The following is a 6,141-nucleotide window of genomic DNA, read 5'->3' on the forward strand; positions in this document are numbered from 1 at the left end:
GGGTAAGGGATTTCTCTGGACATTTCTCACCTAAGACAGGCACAGCCTTTCTGCTGAACAGGGAAAGTCCCTGCTCTAAATATAATAAAAAGGGGGATATGTGGGAAGCCAGCCATAGCCCACTGGCTTTTTGAAAGACAACATTTGTTCCTTTTTAAGGACTGCACGTGTTAAACTTGTTTTGCCCTGCACAGGAGAAACCCAGACAGCCAAAGATCTGTAGGAGTCAGGTGTTGTTAACTCCATTTTGTTATGTTAAAGATCTGATGTTATCTATAGGAGCAGGTATTGAGGTTACTATGGTAATCCTAGCCCATAATAGTTTGGTCTTTTCCTTTAAAAGGCTGATGCCTGCCTGCAATAAACGTCGCCTTGATCAGATTCTTGTCTTGGCGTCCTTCCTTTCTCTCTGCCCCATCTCCACCCCGCTGCTCTTTCAGGTTTGAGGCACTGCGGGACAGTGCTCTGCGTCGCCGGTTCGCGACACACAACCACAGCTCTTTCTATTTGTTATACCTTATCCAGGCTACTTAGGGCAGGTAGCACTCACTCCATTAATCCTAATGCCTCTGATCCTAGCATTGCACTATGAGTCAATCTCAGAGGCACATATTCTCGATCCAGCCACCCCTGAAAAGCCCCACCTATGCCTGCACAAGACTTTGGGGGTGCATCTAGACACAGTCCATGAAAGAATTTGTCCAATAGGAAATATTCCTCCTTTGCTGAAAGCAGGTCCCCTTAGTTTTCTTCTAATATCTGTAGAATCCCCAGTTCTCTTATTTCATTCCTGGTATTTTGAATGTGCATTTCTCTCAAACCCTCCATCTATTTAGCTAGATCTTTATCAATTTTATTGATCTCTTTAAGTGAAACAGCTTTTCTAGTCAACTGATTTCCAAAACTGTCATTTGCTATCTTGCTTCTTGTCTTTAGTTATTTTTCTTGTTGCTGAGACAAAATGCTCACCACCCGAAGTTAAAGAAGGGAGGGTTTATTGTAACCCACAGATTGGCTGGCTCCAAGGCAGAGTGGCATGTCAAAGGAGAAACATTTAAAGGTGAGCAGAGGGCAGCAAGGTAGCAAGCACTGAGGAAGTTAAAAGGCAACCAACAATCTGAGAGCAGCCCTGTTTCTGTTCCTCACATTTCATCCAGACTACATGCCCTTAGGGCAGGAAGCACTCACACCCAGGGCACGTCTTTCCATTATCCACACCCAGACCTATACCAAACCAATCAAGGCACTAGATTAGTGATCACAGGCCCTTAATCTCAGGTTCACAAACAGATTCCAGCATCACACACTCTGGGTCCAGCCACCTCTGAAAAGACCCACCTATGATGATATGAGGCTTGGGAGGAAGATCTAGATAGAAACCAAACATTAACCTCAGTTTCCATAAATAGCATCATGCTTAGGGGCAAATATCTATAGATATCTTATTAAAGGTGGAAATAAGACAAGGGCATTCACTGCCATTATTATTAAATATTTAACTGAAGTACTGGCTAATGCAACTTGATTGGGAAAGTAGGGGTAGAAAACTTGGAAAGACGTGGGTGGTCAAACTCTCACTATTTCAATGATATGATAGTGCTCATAGAAACTAAATATGGTGTTAGAAGGCAATGAAGCAAATAGTAGCATGCAGAAAATGACCCTTCCCTGTATAAATCATCTACCATGGTAGTACAGTCTCTCAGATTATCTAGTTACAGGCCGCTGCTGAAAAACAGGTTGGATATGCTGAGTTGGATCCTGATGCAATTGAGTGCATCTCTCAAAGTGGCCTTTTCCTGACTTCACACATCCCTCACAGACAGCCTCATATTCTGCTCTCTTTCTACCCCCTAAACCTGTGCTCCTTCTTTCAAAGTGTGAAGTGGAGTCCTGGGAGGTGGGCTTGCCTGTAATCCCCACACACTGGAAGCTGAGGCAGAAGGATCACTGCAAAGTCAATGCCAGCATGGAGAACATAGGGAGCTGAACAGATAAATAAGAAACAAATAAATAAATAAGAAAGAAGAAATTCAGAAGTAGCAAAACAGAACCTTTCTTTAAATATATGGAAAACATAGGTGGTGTGATACTTAACTGATTCTGTCAACGTGAGTGTGACAAGCCCAACTCAAGTGGATCAACATAGGGAGGCAAGACCCTCCCTAGACACTCCATAGAGTGGTGTTGTCTGAATGCTGTAAATGGGAAATGAAGAAGGAAGGGCCACTTCTGTGTCTTCCAAGGAGCTCCAGGTTTAACCTGCACCTGATCTTCTCTCCTGGCTCCCAGCACAGACCCTTCAGTCTCCCACACAGACTCAGATGCGGATTCACACAGGACAAAACACTGAGCTCCAGGCCTTCAAGGGGACCCTTGGGTCTCTGGTGTGAGACAGCCCTTTTGTGCTCTCCCTCATGTGAATCTGTGGGCAGCCATTGCAAGGAAATCTTGTAAATTCTTATACATTGTTCATTTTGCATTCAAACTGTTTTTCTAGTGAGCACTGACTGATGCAGGCAGGTATGTTTCAGGTAGGGTACTTTGGCCAATAAGAAACAGAATCCCTGAAGCTTAGAAAGATATATGAGTTATGGAGCCCTTGTATGAGCAACACTTTTTTAGCTTATTTAATCTCTGAAAGGGGTCGCGCGTGCCCCTTCGGGCGCCCCCTCCCAATCAGGTCACTCACGCACTGAGAGGTCCGGCAGGAGATCTTTATTGAAGGGAATCAGGCAAGGCACAAAGGCTGGGAGGCGAAGAAAGGGAGGCGGGTCCCAAGGGAAGGAGTGTTGGCTCATTTATAGGGTCTTGGGTGGGAGTTTTGCAATTTAGGGGAATAAGCTGTTTTTTAACCTATTGTAGGCCACATTGCCTTATAAGGTCTTAGTCCTGTAGAAGTCCCTTATCAGATGTTGGCATCATTTCTGGGAAGAATTCAACTCAGGGAGGAAAATGAAACTTAAGTTGGGAAAACGAAATTAAATTGGGAAGAACCCAGAAGTCAGGTATAAAATGGAGGAGTTTAAAGTAACATGTACAATTTCCTAATAATCTTCATGGCATTTCTATTAGAAAACAATATGGAAACTTGTGGATATTAAGATAGAGGGAGAGCTACAGGTTTGGAATGATGTCACCAAGGACATCTGTTAGGAAATTGTATATGTTACTTTAAACTCCCCCATTTTATGCCTGACTTCTGGGTTCTTCCCAACTTAAGTTTTGTTTTCCTCCCTGAGTTAAATTCTTCCCAGAAATGATGCCAACATCTGATAAGGGACTTCTGCAGGACTAAGACCTTATAAGGCAATGTGGCCTGCGATAGGTTCAAAAACACCTTATTCCCCCTAATTACAAAACTCCCACCCAAGACCCTATAAATAAGCCAACACTCCTTCCTTTGGGACCCGCCTCCCTTTCTTTGCCTCCCGGCCTTTGTGCCTCACGTAATTCCCTTCAATAAAGATCTCCTGCGGGACCTCTCGGTGCGTGAGTGACCTGATTGGGAGGGGGCGCCTGAAGGGGCATGCGTAACCCCTTTCAACATCTGTCTGAGTCTCTTATGTCCACCAAAGCAGTTTTATTCCCTTGTTCTAGGCAAACTTGCTTTTTCCCTAGCTGCACTTCTCCTTTAGCTCCTCTTCTTCCCTGGGTGGTAACAGATCTGTGTCAGGGAGGGTGAGGGTCTAAGCCAGGGAATCTTCTAGAAAGCTTGCTGTGAATGCTGGATATGCATAAAGGGGACTCAGACCTCTCCCTTCCTGACTTTAGTTGCTGCCTGTACCCTGTCTGTCCTCAAGAAAATGTAACAGTATCCAATGAAGAGCCTGTGGTAGGGAAGCTACTGCATCAGGCCTGGGCTGCACTCATGTTAGTTTGATAGCCCTAGAGGACAGTAGAGCAGATTGCCCCAGTCCATTTGAATGCAAGCAGAAACAGAGCAGAGCAGGGTGAGTGACAGACCATGACTATCCAAGTCACATCTTTCTAAAGCCAGACTAGGGATGAAAAAGAGAAACCATCACTTTCTCTGTCTTACATCCTCAGCAAGGTTTATATCCCTTCATGCTCCATGCTCCTTGTGGGGAGCAATATGCTTCTCTAGGCTAAGATGGAGCTGGAAAAAGAATGTAAGAAGACCCAGATCTCAAGAGCCTCTGAAAATTCTCACTGGGTTCCATTTCTCTGAAGCACACTCTTGTTACACATAGCATAGCCTTGGAGTTTTCTGGAATCTTCATAGCAATGGCAGAACTTTTTGGCTGAGTCTGTCATGGTGGCACATTCCTCTAATCCCAGCATCCTTGGAGGCATAGGCAGGAGGAGTGTAAGTTCTGGCCCAGCATGGATAGCTAGTGAATTAGTGAGACCCCATCTCAAATATTTTTTAAAAAATTTTATTGTTTTTTAGTGGTAACAGGAATTAAACTCAGAACCTTATGTTTTCTAGAATGCTGCAGTGGAATTCAGGTACACATGTAGCCCTAAAATCCAAAAAAATTACCTCACTTTGAAGGGCCTTGGTTCCATATTCTATATCACCAAAAGGAAAAACAAAATCCACTGTCATTTAACATCATCAAAAATATTCATTTTTTTGAAGTTTTTGAGACAGGGCCTTGCTGTGTAGTTCAGCCTTGCCTCCAATTTGAAGTCATCAACCTGCCTCAGGAGATAATTCTCCATGTGACTGACAAATTTCTTAGAAGCTTCTGAATTACTGGAGAGTCTTGGTGAATCGATTTCTAAATACTTTTTACCCCCAAAATCTCAAATTAGGCTCTCTGCCTCCTGATCACGATTTTGTCCTCCCTGTTTTGGAGTTGCTGACTGGACCAAAATCTCTATTACCTGGTGAAAAAGGAAAAGAAACTTTCTCCTGTGAATTTGGGAACTTTGCTTAATTTTCAAACCCTCAATGTCAAGGCTTTCAGGTACTCTGCCACCAGCAGAAATGTCCAGTGGCCACATAGCCAAGAGCTGGTTCTCTACACAGATCAAAGTAATGAAATGGTCCTACACCTGGATTATCAAAAGCTTTAGTTTTTGCCAAGGGCAAATGGGGGCATCCATTTGAAGTTCCACCTTTTCATCTGGAGCTGATGATGAACTGAAATGGTGTTTACAAGTAAACCCAACAGGGCTCCATGAAGAAAGCAAAGATTACCTGTCCCTTTACCTGATACTGGTCAGCTGTCCAGTGAATGAAGATTAGGGAAAATTCAAAACCTCCATTCTGAATGCCAAGGAAGAGGAGACCTGGAGTATGGAGAATCCATGAGCTTATAGATTTCTGCAAGGCCATGACTAGGGATTCAGAAAATTCATCCATAGAGATATTCTTTTGGATGATGCCAGAGGGCTTCTCCCTGAGGACAAGCTTACCCTCTTCTGCACGATGAATATGGTACAAGGTTGTGTCTACATTTCTGGCCAGAATACCAGGAATGCAGTGAATGTTCCGAGTGCCACTTGCCAGAGCAGATGGGAGGGCTGTCTGCAAGTTTTCGATTCACAGACTGCTGCTTGTATGTGGCTGGCCAGGAATTCCAGGCTCACAAAGCCATCTTGGCAGCTCATTCTCCAGTTTTTAACACCATGTTTAAACAGGAGAGCATAAAGAATAGAGTTGAAATCAACAACATGGAGCCTGAAGTCTTTAAGGAAATGATATGTTTCATTTACACTAGGAAGGCAACCAACCCCCACAGAATGATGCATGATCTGCTGGCAGCTGCTGACAAGTACCACCTGGAGCACATGAAGGTCATGTGTGAGGAAACCCTCTGCAGCAATCTCTCCACAGAGAATGCTGTGGAAATCCTCATCCTGGCTGATCTCCACAGTGTGCATCAGCTGAAAACTCAGGCATTGGATTTCATTCATTCACTGTCATGTTTCCCATGTCCTGGAGACCTCCAGGTGGAAGTCCCTGGTGGTGACCTACCCTCACTTGGTGGCTGAAGCCTATGGCTCTCTGGCAAAGGTGCAATGCCCTTTGCTGTGGCCCCCTTGCAAGTGCCTGAAGAAGTCCTAAGACCCTGCCTGTTGTAAGACTCTGAAGCAATGGCCACTGAACAGCATGAAGACAGGATAATCTGTGGAGCTTTCACTGTGCTTTGGGGAAAGAGTGCATGG

The 6,141-nt window shown here is 44.4% G+C and overlaps 1 pseudogene; it reads left to right on the forward strand.

Annotated features, from left to right (window-relative positions):
• The first annotated feature begins 4,921 nt into the window (after window positions 1-4,921).
• LOC104850716 lies at window positions 4,922-6,040 on the forward strand (annotated as a pseudogene).
• The last annotated feature ends 101 nt before the right edge of the window (window positions 6,041-6,141 follow it).

This window comes from Fukomys damarensis, unplaced genomic scaffold (assembly GCF_012274545.1).
Source record: "Fukomys damarensis isolate Sample0158 unplaced genomic scaffold, DMR_v1.0_HiC HiC_scaffold_29, whole genome shotgun sequence".
Lineage (NCBI taxonomy): Eukaryota > Metazoa > Chordata > Mammalia > Rodentia > Bathyergidae > Fukomys > Fukomys damarensis.